This window comes from Astyanax mexicanus, chromosome 3, assembly GCF_023375975.1.
Source record: "Astyanax mexicanus isolate ESR-SI-001 chromosome 3, AstMex3_surface, whole genome shotgun sequence".
In the NCBI taxonomy this organism is placed as follows: Eukaryota; Metazoa; Chordata; class Actinopteri; order Characiformes; family Acestrorhamphidae; genus Astyanax; species Astyanax mexicanus.
Window position 1 is genome coordinate 55,597,334 of NC_064410.1, and position 14,830 is coordinate 55,612,163.

A 14,830-nucleotide genomic window follows, 5' to 3' on the forward strand; every position below is an offset into this window, starting at 1 on the left:
CTTTGTTGCTAAAAATTAAACTGTACCGGGGTCAGATTCGCTTTGAGACAAAAGCATCACAAATTCAGTTATATAATAATAGCAGCCTCAAAAAGCTACATTTTTTGACCATTGACTTCATACAATATACACTTCTGAAAAAAAAAAAGAAACTAGACTAGTGAATGAGCTGATATGTCGAGTTTAAAACAGCATTTTGTTTATTTTAGGATATTTAAAATGATACGATATTTATTTATTTCAATCATAATGTCTAAATACTTGCAATTATCTAATGTTCACTGCTGTTTAATAGGGTGTAACTGCATTATTATTCTATTATCATTAAATCAATGGCATAAAATGTTCTTAAAATTATTATTATTATTGCAATTATATCTGGTACAATTATTTCTGTCCTCTTAACGAAACAGTTATAATGACTCAATCCGTTAAAAGGGCATGATGTTCTGTGCTCTTCTATTCTCTAAATTTCTCTTCATGAGTACAATAGTCAGCTATTTCATAGCAGAACGTTGCTATTGAATCTTCAAAACAGAAACTTTACAGTAGAGAAAAAAACGTCTAAAATTTCAATGGAAGTCAATGTAAAAAGAGTTTATTTCAGGTCATTTTGAAGTGTTTCTATTGGTCCGTTCATCGAGAAATTTTGGCACAGTGGAAGAGACTGTTTGGGTGTTCAAATTCTGAAGTAAACCTAAAATTGACAAAAATGGAGATACTTGTTTTTCATTGGACAGCGACAATAAGTAAATGCACCCAATGCAACAAGTGAACTTTACCACTGATCCTAGAAAAAGAATATATGTTTATATTAAATAATACTTAATATATATACGGAAAAACAATAAACAATAAAGTAATGTATCCCAACCCTAAAGCATACAACTCTGAAAAAAATTAAGAGATTAGACTAGTTTCTGAATCAGTTTTTCTGATTTTGCTATTTATAAAAATATTTAAACGACAATGAAAATATTGTCATTCAGAGCATTTGTGTGCAAAAAATGAGAAATGGCTAAAGTAAAAAAAATCTGCAGAGCTTTCAGACCTCAAATAATGCAAAGAAAACAATTTCATATTCATAAAGTTTTAAGAGTTCAGAATAAATCAATATTTGGTGGAATAACCCTGGTTGGTTTTTAATCACAGTTTTTTTCATGCATCTTGGCATCATGTTCTCCTCCACCAGTCTTACACACTGCTTTTGGATAACTTTATGCTGCTTTACTCCTGGTGCAAAAATTCAAGCAGTTCAGCTTGCTTTGTTGGTTTAATGGCTTGTGATCATCCATCTTCCTCTTGATTATATTCCAGAGGTTTTCAATTTGGTAAAATATTTTTTTTTCCAGAGTTCCAGTTCGTTGGTGTACCGTACCTCAGCATTCGACACAGCCCTACGTGAAAACGGAGACTACATTCCACTGCAGTCTAATCTAATCTAATCTGATCAAATACCAGCAAAAAACCCAACAGCTTTTGGTTTGTTGGCCCTGATGAGACAAGATATTGTAGTGCATGAAATATTGAAGGTGGCCACCCGTGTAAAAAATGGAACGCCAGCCAGCCAGACAGTGGAGACTGCATTTAAGCCATGCATGCTTGGGTGGAAGCAGCTAACAAACATTCATTCACAAAGGGATTTATTCTTATTTTAATGCTCCTCTCACAGATGTTCGGCATCTGCATGGAGCCCACCGGACATCTTTTTTTTTTTTTTTTTTTTTTTTTTTTACGAAGCAGACAGTCGCACAAATATAATTAGTTGCCGCTTTCTCAAATATTATTAAGCGCCTGACAATCAGTCATTTTAATTGGAGGCGCCGGGTACGGCCGATATTTCTGATGGAAAGGAATTTATTCAGCGGCGTTTGCATCTGAAAGGAGCCGTCCTGGAGGTCAGGGCAATCAGCGAGATTTCATTTTCCGCCGGTGAGTAATGCGAAAAACTGTTGTGCCACAACATAAGCGCAGTGTAATAGGTTGTGCCCCTGGAATATGCACATTATAATGAGAAAATAACCATACGAGCTCCCTGCCACCTTTGGTGGCGGTGAATGGATCCGCGGCGTGCTGCGCGCTAATGAGGACCCAGCGCGCCGCTCGGCTGAATGGAAAGCACAAAGCCGGGGCTGGCAGACCCAAACACCTGCAGCCTACTCTTCAAGGCCCTCGACACTCCGGAGGACATTGGCTTGACAACAGATGAGCACGGATGGATGGACAAACACCTTGCGGAGCTTAATGGCCGCACACATGAGCCCCCTCCCCGAACCAAGCATCATTACTCAGTGTGAGAACGCACACAGGAAAGCCAGCACAAACACACAGCCACAGCTTTAAAAGAAAAAGCTCGGCTTTGACGCGGAGCGCTGGAAAAACACACCATCTGTACCACAGGTATGCTTAAAATAAGGACATCATAACAGCCCAAAAAAAAAAAAACAAGAGAGCTTCAGTCCCGGATGCTTTTGAACGATTTTTTTGCATTCCTCTTCCGTCTCCTCTCAGACGCATCGGCGGTCTCGCAGTTGTGCGCCTTTTCCCCATCCATTTGCAAAGGCATTTGCAGGGGAGTCATGATATCAATTGCTATGCGGCGAGCTTCTTACTCAGCATGTTTGCATTTATCCCACCTGAATGATCAACTCAAAAGCGAACCGAGCAGGAAAAAAACATAATGAAGTCCCTGTGAAGTAAATCTTCTGCCGCTGCCTTTATCTGGAAAGTACCTCTCGGGAAAAAATTCAGCGCATTTCTGACTTAACTCAATAGAGCTTTCTCTATAAAAGTTCTCCTAACTCCTAGTTTAAGTTTAGGGAACAATACGTAGTATAGTGAGTTGAGTCAATTCAAAAACATTAGTGAAGCTAATGAGCTGCAATGGGTTAAATATTTTGTAAGTCTGCTATATTGCCAAATAGGTTCTATGTCCAATCACTTCTATGTCCAAATGTGTATAATAACAGCAGCTGCTAGACATGCAGACTAGGGCAGACTGTATTACTCCACCACATACAGGTAACCTAGCAATGATGCAGCACTTACAAACCAAATACAAACGATGTAAATGCGATATGATTAAACACCACTGGGAGACGCTGGATTCCATAGACTTAGTGCAGAAACGCCATATCTCCAATAGGCGGGTGCTGAAGTGACAAAAACTTTAATTCTTACAAAAGAAGTCAAACGAATGCTGGACTTTAATCTAAACAGATTACAGGGTAAGTAAAACTCTTACATTTATTTAGAGTAAGCTTAGATTACCACAATTTTGACTGAAATGGTCAAAAATTTAAGCCACCACGCTAGCCTAGAAACAATGCAGCGTTTACTGTGCAGTTACAAACAGAGCAGCAATGGAACTATTTTAAGTTGCAGAGTGTTTATTACACTGCATTATTCAATATTTTTGTTGAATTAATTAACCAATCAATAATACACGAGAGATAATGTTATAACGTGTCATATTGGCACTGCTGTCCTGACCTACGCTACTCAGCCTGTGGCCTCGTGCCTACGACTGCAGCACAGCAGTGCCAATATTACACGTTAAAGGACCTCTTGTGTATTATTGCTTAATTCATTCAACAAACTACAAGTAATTCAATTCAAGTAACTACTAAAGTAAATAAATCAGACCAGAGTGTCTAAACTGTGCAGCTAACACACTCCACACTGTTGAGGGGTCTGGGAACCAATGCATATGAGCTGCCCTGGCATTAAATCTCCATTACCTACACTCTAAAAAACAGAGGTACAATAGAGGTACACTCTTCATATTTGTACCCTCAAAGGTACAATATTGGTCTTTACAGGGTCAGATTTGTTCCCTGTGAAGTACAAAGTAATTTCTAACAGCAATAAGTACAAATTTGTACCATTTAACCAACCAAAAGGTACATTCAGTATTCTGTATCACTGTACTAATAAACAATATATATTTTATAATTGCACATTTTTTTATTTAAAAGCCAGACAATTTTGGATCATCAAGTTTTTGAGCCATATTTAGTTGATGAAAATGTTTGTAATTTTTATCATCTTTACTGGCACAAAAATCATGGGTACAAAAAAAGGACTTTCACTGAAAGGTACTTTTTTGTACCTCAATATAAGATACAGCCCCAGCGACGAGCTTTGTACCCTTTTAAGTACAAATCTGTACTTACTTTTCTTAGTGTGTAACCTAAACTCTGTGGCTGTATTACTTGTATTATTTACACAAACACAATGATCCAATCAGATCAGTATCAGCTAATACTTAGCATTAAGAGACTCAGATCGGATTGGGCCAAAATATCCTGAGAGGGTTCACTAAGCTTCTGCTCTTAAACAAGTCCATTAACCCTCTCTCTGCTTACTGGGCACTGCAGTGAAGGTCGCCCACCAGTCTGAGAATGTTTGCTCACTGTTTCACTACGTATATGTGTGTGTGTGTAAGTGTGTTTGTTCACTAGTGTGTGAGTATATGTGTGTGTGTGTGTGTAGGTTAAAGGTGGAGGTCAAATTCCATCTGTGTCCAACACAAAAGTTGATGGTCTTTGGTCTTTGTATTCTTGTCTTTGTCCCTGACTGTGAATGCTGAGCTCCTGCTGGGAAATGAACTTATGATCTCCTCTTCTTTTAAAAGCAGCAGTTAGACTGTAGGGCCACTCTAGAGCTGTGAAAGCACACACTTACATTTAAACACAAATCTGCAATCTAAATTCAACTTTTCTGTTCTTTTTTTCAGCACAGAAATGCACATGGTTTCACAGATCTAGGGTGGAGCGACTGTCTAACTGCCTGCATGTAATGGGACTCTAGAGATTTTAGATCATAAGCCCCTTTAATCCCCTTCAAACATCCCAGTAGACTGAGAATAGAAGAAAACTGTAAACAGGTTGAGATGGAGGGGCCACAAACTAATTATCTTGCATAGTATTTAAAATATGTCAATTGCACCTCATTTATTAACTCAAATTTTGGACCAAAAGTGAGATGCAGATGTGTAAAATGTGTTATAATAGTTTGATTCACATTTTAGCAGTCTATAGGCGATCTATGGTCATCAATCGTGCACATCAAACGTGCAATCGTCTCAGTGTGTCTTTGCTATCATAACAACGGTAAAAGTACACCACGTTCGTTTCGAAACACACAAAAGGCATTTACTAATTCTCTTAATTAATGGCGGGTGTGTTTTTGGACGTTACATAAGTAAACTAAACCAATCAGCGTGTCCGTATTTCTGTTAAAAGCCGGGAGCACTGTAGATTTTGGCGGATTGCTATTTCAAAGGCAAAGCTACCCAACCGTGTCCAATGCTGCTCAGCAGAGGAAAAAGACAAGGACCTGCACAAGTGTTGGGGACGCGTCTGCTAACAGTTCACTGCCAAGATAGGAATAAACTTCAGACTAAGTTGTATTCAGTCAGTGGTGCACCTGTGTTTTCCGTTTCTAAGATAGCAATACATGAGAATTTTACCTGAACACACATCATTTCCACACCACCACAACCTCTTCAGCGTAGATATATTCACAAACACTTAACACTTCAATAACGTATAACGTTATTTAAAGGATGCAGCTGTGAAAAAAGATGTGATAATAGCCTGTTAGTGGAGTGTAAGATTGAAACGAGCATCGTGATGTCCTGTGCACAGGGTGTATAATAGGACTCTACGAGTTAACTCAAAGTTAACTTTTTTAGTCAACTACTAAAAAAATGCTCTGTACATTTTGATGGATTCATTTTTTTTTTCAGAAACACCTACAAAAAAAAACACCTACAAATTTATGTTAAGGTTTAAGCAGCAGGATACGAACACACAGTGTTTCATTTTTGATGTATTAATTAATTAATTAATTATTAAATACTTTAATTTAATCACACTCAAATCCAATTTGCACCCTAGACAGTCTGAGAACTTGCTGGGAGATTGCTCGGGAGCTGAGAAAAGTGCAAAAATGTGAACTTTCCAGGGTCTCCAAGGACTGGGTTTGGGGGAAAAAAAGCTGGATTAATACATATCTGAACACATCGAGGAGTGAAGTTTTATTAAAAGCCTGACACACTCGGTAAGAGAAACATGAAAGCGCTAAAGCCCGTGTCAGATTAAGCCAAGGTCCTCTGGAAGCTCTTTTCACTTAATGCATCTGCTTCCATTATAGAGATGAGGAGGAGAGGGGAATGTAATAAACAGGTTTCTGTGGCAGCAGATTAATTACACCATTCAGAAGCTCGCAGGCTTCGACATAGTGCACTTGAGCTGGCCAAAGGCAAGGTTGTAGACATCCCTTCAATTAGATTCTACTTTTAGACTGGGAGCCCATGGGACAAACAAGCAATGTCACTGCAGTAGAATCTAAAGTGTTGGAGTCTTACTGTGGGCTACGTGATTCCGCGAAGTACACCAGTGCAAGTATTTGATAAATTAATCACAGGGAACAGGCGAGGGGGGCTGCTGCTACTGTAAACTCCGACGACTCGGAGGCGCTGAGCTCTGAACTCCACTCTAGGAAGCGAGTTGATCCATTCGCACAGGTTGCAACCAATCTATGCAATGTCATCTTTGATATCCTGGTGCCGTTAAGTCCCGGGGCTAATTATGAGCTGTGATAATGATGATCCTGGAAGCAAATTAGCCTTGAATAGATTGGCAATAAAAGACGCCGGCTCTTATTTAGCGAAAGCGCTTGAAATGCCTGGAGTTTGTTAGCAAAGACGACAACATTGATGTTCCTGACGAGCTTAACTGCTGCAGAGGCTGGTTGTCGGTGTCGGGCGATCACAGTTCTGGACGTTTGAAAAGGGATCGGCTATTTGTCTTTGTTTTGAAAGGATTTGATAGTGAATTTCTGAGTCCATGCTTTTGGTTTGATCCTAATGAGCAGCAGTTAGACTGTAGGGCCACTCTAGAGCTATGACATTATACTACATAAAAACCAAAGTTATGAGTAAATGTACTTTTTCACGCTTTATTAGTAACATAATTTGGCAAAAGATTGACAATAAAAGACGGTAAAACTACAACATTGATGTTCCTGATGAGCTTAACTGCTGCAGTGGCTGGTTGTCTGTGTTGGGCGGTCACAGTTCTGGCCATTTGTAAAAGAAACGGCTATTTGTCTTTGTTATGTCTTCGTCCAAAGAGTGAGAAGAAAGGATTTTACAGTGGATTTCTGAGTCCATGATTTCGGTTTGATCTGAGCTCATGATCTTACTTAAAGAGCAGCAGTTAGACCGTAGGGCCACTCTAGACCTATGACATTACACTACACCAAAACTACATTTTGAGTAAATGTACCTTTTCATTTTTTATTAGAAACAGAAATGTAGGTAGTTTGGCAAAAAATACGGCAACTCCTATTTTCGAAAAGTGTTTGTTAATATTAAAATATTGCGATATATTACAATTTTGCGATATTACATTTGAAAGTACTGTATTGATACTCAAAAACACTATAGAGATTCTTAGCTATTAGTTTCCATGGTGGCAGACAGTGTTTTATTTCATTAATTTGTGTTGCGGCTAAACCCTCTTCAAAAAAACAGAAGTGCTATAGCCTTTCTTCAGATCTCACTGTTTTGACTGGATAAAAAATTTATGTTTTTTACCCGAATAATGATGTTTTTATAATATAGTAAAAAATAAAACAATATATCACTTTGCTTACAGTATCACAATATATTGCAATATATACTATAACGTATATATCAATGTCCAACCAAAAAACAAAAATCTCTATTTTTGTCCATTTTTAGTTTAGTTTATACTTTGAACAAACAATCTCTCCTTTACACAGTGTCAAAATTTTGTGATGAATGGACAAATTGATATTCCTCCCTGAAATAAACTCTTTTTTGAAAGTTAAGAAGGTTTTATTTCTGTCGTGTAAAGTTGGTTTTTCGTAGATTAGTTTTTTTTATTGGATAGCAACAATTTGCAATACATTATCCTTTCCTATTGGTTTTAGTTAAAAAAGAAGCAGGCCTATGTGACGGCTGGCCATCGACACCGTGCAATCACAGTTACGGCTGTTTGTGCAGAGTAACTGCATCCCTGGAAGTGCTCAACCCCAGCAAAGATTTTTTACACAGCAAAGCCAATACCCAAAGCAAACAGTTCGGAGGAGACCCTGCCCTTTCACTGTGTTTCTCCACCTGTCCTTTCAACACATAAAACTCACTCGAGAGCTCCACAACCTTTCCAGCCTGACATGAGGGGGCAGGGCAAATGAAGATTACAATAAACAGACGCATATGGCTCAGTCCCATAATAGAGCGCGCTCGGCGGTGGTTACTCGGCAGTGGTGTTTACTGAAATACACAGAGACACCGCAGGGAGAAATAAGTCTTGAACAAGGCAAAGCTCAGAGAGTTTCTCCTGCTGGAGAGGTGCGGAGATATTACCCTACCTGTGGCTATACTCATTTCTCCAATTCTCAAGGCACACGGAGAGTGGAGTGATAAATATGGTAAGCTTCTTACAATTGAGACTCCAATATATTTCAAACGCGTTTTTTTTTTTTCCGCCAGTGCTGCTCTACTTGATCCGTCAGGGGCCTGAGTGTCTGAAGCTATTTGTTGTAGCCTTCGTATTGATACAGTACCAAAAAATAAAGCCTAATTAGAGAAATTGGGTGCTTGGGATGCAGCGCTGGACTTTGATGGATCGGGCTAAGAGTACCCAGACATTAAGCAAAGGCTGGTCTACAGAGCTTGTGCTTTTTTAATTAAGCTGGCAAATACAGGGATTGGACAATGAAACTGAAACACCTGGTTTCAGACCACAATAATTTATTGTGGTGATGGACAGTTCTGGTGGAAACAGGAGAGTTGAGGTGCACATTGAATTCTGCCGTGATTTGATCAGCCGTGGTTTTATGTTTTTTTGATACAATCCGGGTTAGCACCCGAACATCCCTTTCAGACAGCTTCCTCTTACAGCGTCCACAGTTAATCCTGTTGGATGTGGTTGGTCCTTCTTGGTGGTATGCTGACATTACCCTGGATACCGTGGCTCTTGATACATCACAAAGACTTTCTGTCTTGGTCACAGATGCGCCAGCAAGACGTGCACCAACAATGTGTCCTCTTTTGAACTCTGTATGTCACGCATAATGTTGTGTGCATTGCAATATTTTGAGCAGAACTGTGCCCTTACCCTGCTAATGAAACCTTCACACTCTGCTCTTACTGGTGCAATGTGCAATTAATGAAGATTGGCCACCAGGCTGCTCCAATTTAGCCATGAAACCTCCCACACTAAAATGACAGGTGTTTCAGTTTCATTGTCCAACCCCTGTAGGGGTGGGCGATATGGCCTTAAAATAATATCACAATATTAAGAAAGGGACAAAACATTTTTGGGTATTAGTTGTGTGTACCAGAAATACACACAAGACACACAGTAGACCCACAGTTCAGTGGGTGGTAATGATCATGACCCACAGCTTCTGACTAAAACTGTCCATGTGAACAGACGCTGGCAGCGAAATCACATCCAAATTCCATGTAGGATCAATATAGAGTTCTTTAATAGAAAAATGCCAAAGTCCCATGACTTCTGGCACATCTGAGTCTCTGAGCTTGAAAGAATCGCTTTGTCTCTCAATTCCTTGGATAAAAAGCTCCAGAACCGAACTCCATACACACCCAAACAACCTAACCGCCCACACACAGACACACACACACACACACACCTCCGCAGCAGCAACACTTCCTCCCTGTAATGTGTTGATGTCGCCATTCCGTTCAGACGTGTCGTTTTATTTTCCACCAAATAGCCCTCACATATCAAGAGCACGAGGCGAAACCACATAATAACCCTCACGCTCCAACCACACAAACCTTTGCCCCTGGATATTATTACTTTTAGTGAAGTGCTGCCAATCCAAACCTCTGCCCCAGCCGAATAGCTGGCTACCGCCGCTGTGACGGACGTCTTCTCGCAATTACGTCAGCTTTTCCGAGGCCAAATTCAAAACAGTGTCTACACAGGAAAACAGCTCGTCTCTCTGAATTTGCGTCAGACCTTTTATCCTGAGGCTGGAAGGTGTAGAACAGTGGAACTCTGAAATTTTTATATGAAAATGCCAAAGTCCCATGACTTTTGGCACATCTGAGTCTCTGAGCTTGAAAGAATCGCTTTGTCTCTCAATTCCTTGGATAAAAAGCTCCAGAACCGAACTCCATACACACTCCATACACAACTCTGAAATAAGTTTAATAAAGGTCCATTTGCAAAATTTCCAGTAGTTTAAAGTACGGTAGTGATGGGACGATCCACTTTTTCCGATATTCCGATATTAAACTGATATAAAACTGCCAATACTGATGCAAATACAGATACTTTTAGTTTTTTTATTAGTACTATGATTAAGGTTACAATATGAGGCTGAAACACACAAGATCACACAGCCCTTTGAAAAGTATACACAAGTGCATTTAATGTAAATGCATTACAAAGTAATTTATTCAACCCACTTTATATTCAAACAGATAGTAATTTTCTTTAAAATTAAAAATTAAAATTTTTATTAAATAAATAAAAAAAATTAAATATGTTAAATATTTAATACAGGGCTCTAGAAAATGTTTTTGCACTGATTGCGCAGGACACTTTTATTTTGACATGTAGCATAGTGGATTAGCTGCAATGGCTAACGGCTAACCGGCGACGCTAACTGTATTTCCGAGCTGAATTAATCACTGTTGATTTCTTAGTGCTGGTTAGATAGTGTAGTTTTGTGTAAAATTACAGCAGGTTTATTGTTTAGCTCAAGCTGCGGACTGGAATATGGATCAATAAGTGGATCGGCCGCTCTCGCCCGATATCCGATACGTTATATTACGTCGATATCGGCCCCGATACCAAAATTGTATCGGATCGATCCCATCTCTAGTTACATGGTCTATGCAGAGCTGGGCAATATGACTTTATTTTATTATCTTGTGAACAGGGTTGCAACTAATTTTGCAACTTGTTTTGATAGTCGACTAATCTGGTGATTATTTTCCATTAGTCGATTAGTCAACAATTATTTCCATGTCCCTAAATCTCTTAAAATTATAGAAACAGCTGAACATAAAAATCTATAAAAAGCACTGTACTGTACTGCATTAAAGAGTATCTGAATAGAAGGATTTAAAAATCTTCCACTGCTGATGCTGATTTTTTGTGATATAAAATTATTACCATATTGACCAGCTCTATGTCCATAGAGAAAAAACAAACAATATAAATCTCATGCATAACCCACTAAGCCTACAAAACTAGGCTGATGTCCAAAGAACAGCTTCTTTAAACCAAGGGGTGGGCGATATGGCTCTAAAATAATATCACAATATTTCGTGGTATTTTCACGGTAACGATACTTTTGGCGATATGACAATCATTATTTAAATTATTTAGAATTTTATTATTGCATGCAATATGATATGGCTAACTGAGATTTAAAAAAAAATATATCAGATTTGTAACAGAAGTCAATGATCCAGAATGTTATGATACTAATAATAATGCCCTCGATATATCTACAAATATCCAGGATTAAAATTAAATAAATGATACTGGACAGATATAATCTGTCTCTAGTAGATATATAATGGGTAATTAGAACAGTGTGATTTTTTTATTTTGCTAAATTAGGTAATTAGGGGTGGGTAACATAGCACGATATTTCAGGGTATAATATAGTTAACGATATAAAAATTTTTGGCGATATTATCACATACGATATGATATGGCAAACCCCTACTACTCAGTACCTCTCACTAGTGCAGATCACACAACAGAGAGAAGCATCATCATCACATCATCCTGAAAATCACAGCTCCTCCAACGCTGAGGACACATTCGCATTTGCAGGACCCCACAAGTGTCCCGACACCCTCGAGGGCCGGGTTCAGTCAGTGTTTGGCTTCTCTCCCGATGGTCATAGCTAGCAGGCTGCTGGACGGTGAGTGCAGACTGAGATAAAGTGCGTCCCTGAAGTCCCTCAAGACCCTGCTAACTCTGTGTGTCTCGGTGAGAAAAGCAAGAGCCGCCGCAGCAGCAGCACATCCCTCCCTCTCTCTTTCTTCTCCTCTCCGAGTTTGTCGCCTCATCGTTTGCCTGCCAGCTCCTGCTCTCAGCCACACTATTTATAGGTTATCAGATGTGTCACCTCTCACATTCTACACGTCCTCTCCTTTTCATCACTCGGCTCTCTCAGGGCCCGGGCCCCAACACACTGCCTCCTGCCAGCACCGACACTACGACGCCCGGTACCGCCCAACAGTCCCCTGTACTCGCTGATCAGAGGTCAGGCTAGTTATTACATTATACGGGATTTTATCACGGTTGCTGCATCGTCATCACATTTAAAATGTAACACATTTAACACTTTTATTCTAGTTAGCTTTGGTTTCACACTGCAGTTTTGTGACTGAGTGCACTGAAGACTACTTTCTACATTAACTACATACTACAGTAGGAGATAAGTTAATTCAACTCATTAACAAGCCCTTTCACAGCTACAGTGACTGTGTTAAAAAGCAGGTTATCCTCTAAAATGTGCAGAGCAGGGGAGGAACCAGGACCAGGAACCATGGGTTGACGAGCACTGTGCTAAATAGGGGTGCTGATCAAAAATTGATTCTTTAAAGAATCATAATTCCCAGTCCTGGTTAGGGGTGGGCAATATTATATCGTATACAATATATCGTGACACAGAAATATCATGATATTAAAAATCCATATTGTGATAATAGGGCTGTTCTGTCTTACAAGTAGTCTATTATTTACTGTGAAGCTTTAGGTGTATTTATTGTATAATTGTTTTAGTTTGCAGTTTATATGCATGCACTAAATATTCTGCAATATTATTTGCTGCATTATATTATTTTATGCTATGTTATTTATTTTGCCACATTATGATTATTCTGTTATACTATTATAAAATATTCCTGAAATGAATTAATTATTTTAGTTTTCCTATATCGCCAAGTATATCGTTATCGCAAAAATACCCTGAAATATCGTGATATTATTTTAGAGCCATATCGCCCACCCCTAGTCCTGGCAATTTTGACTCGATCCCCCAAAATAGATTTAAAAATGTGTTTAGGTTCTATTTTTTGCTACTCCTACAACAGTACTGCATACCGCATTACGCGTCTACTTGGCCACCGTAGAAGAAGGCCGTCTAGGCGCCCGTATAGCAAGCTAGTTAGTTAGCCAGCTCCATTTATCTGAATAGAGTCAGCTAGCATGGAGCAGGAGATAAGCGTGATTCATCCCGTTCCATTCTCACTAAAAGCCAGTGTTTGGGCACAGTTTGGATTGCACAAAAAAGGATTTATAACTATACAGCTCAGTCGAAGGTGAGTAAGTTTATGGTTAATACGCTGGACCCAAGGTATGTTTTACCTTCACATAGCTTTTTTAGCGATAAAGCAAAGCCACAACTCTACAGTGAAACATAGTTGTGAATACCCAGTTGTATGTTTATTTTTTAAGGTTCTGTATGTTTAGTATAGAAGAATAAGTTTTGAAAATGTAGCCACGATGCAATATGGTTAAAAAGACTGTGATGTCTTTGTTCTATTTTAAAGGTTACGGTTTAAAGACTAACAGCAACCTACCTCACATCATTTTAAAAACTTATAGACCCATTGAATCAAAAAATTGTTCCTGAACTGAAAAATCGTAGATACAAAAGGGTTAATACTTGCATTTTGGCTCAACACTACTTCTTCTACTACACTCTTCTTCTTCTACTGTTTAATCCCCGATAGCAAAAATCCCTCAGATCATCTCTAGGCCAAAAACCACCCCAGTGGCTGAATATAATACAGCAATAGGCCAGCACCACTGTTGTATACCCCAATTATAATTACATTACATTACATTACATTTGGCAGATGCTTTTGTCCAAAGCAACTTACAATAGTGAAGTACAAAAATAATAGAAACGAGTTGTCCCCCTGTCACAGGGGGACGTAGGGCCCTCGCACAACATCGCAAATCGTACCGGGCCAAACCGAGAAACCGGTAAAAGTAATTTTAAGGTCTTATTGAGTGTGCCAATTTTCAAGAGTTTTTTATCCTGTTAAACATGTGAAATATCCATTTAAAATACAGGTGGCGCTATAGCACTGTTAAAATACATGTATTTTAAATTCTAATTCTACATCAAACAACAGCCTCAGATAAGCAGGCCGGTCAAATTTTGTGAGTTTTTCTCCGTTATAACCTCCTCAAAACACCTGGCATTACCTAGGTTTTGACCTCCTGTTTTGATGTGGCATCTCACAAATTCAACCATCTGCCATTTCGTCCTCGTTTGAGATATCGACTATTCCTTCACAATTTATCATCAGATATATTCATTGTTTATTTTTACCAAATACCAAGAGAATTCAAAAAATTTGCTAGGAGTAGTTTGACAATATACACAAAAAATGTGTGTAAAATGCAGATATTTCAAAATGGCCGACTTCCTGTTGGGCGGAGTCAGTCCTACCAATACTGAAAATGTGTGTAATGATGTCTTTTGTGTTTTTGCCAAGTTTCATGAATTTTCAATAATCTGTTTTCTGACCGTGTCATGGTTTCACTTTGGTTGAGTGTTGCGTCTCTAGTGAATCAATTGCTCGCCATTGGGTCACCGTTTTACCGATCAACTAATCCTTTGGCAGTTATCATCAAATATGTCTGTTGTTCATTTACAGCGAAATAAGAGGTAATCTGACAAAGACTTTAGGAGCAGTTTAAATGAGTTTGTGAAAAATGTGTAAAAATATTACAAATTCCAATATGGCCGACTTCCTGTTGGGCGGAGCTAATACAAGCCA

General features: G+C 38.9%; 1 protein-coding gene and 1 long non-coding RNA gene across 5 annotated transcripts in view; one reads left to right on the top strand and one right to left on the bottom strand.

The window, feature by feature from the left end:
• Window positions 1-14,830, bottom strand: part of sdk1a (sidekick cell adhesion molecule 1a) — a 601,048-nt gene that overhangs the window by 530,122 nt on the left and 56,096 nt on the right. The gene's annotated exons all lie outside the window — the stretch shown is intronic.
• LOC125799257 (uncharacterized) overlaps window positions 8,378-14,830 on the top strand; it is a 46,174-nt gene continuing 39,721 nt past the window's right edge. Inside the window, exon 1 of the long non-coding RNA XR_007438088.1 lies at window positions 8,378-8,466. This is a non-coding gene — a long non-coding RNA (uncharacterized LOC125799257). The remainder of the gene's footprint in view (window positions 8,467-14,830) is intronic.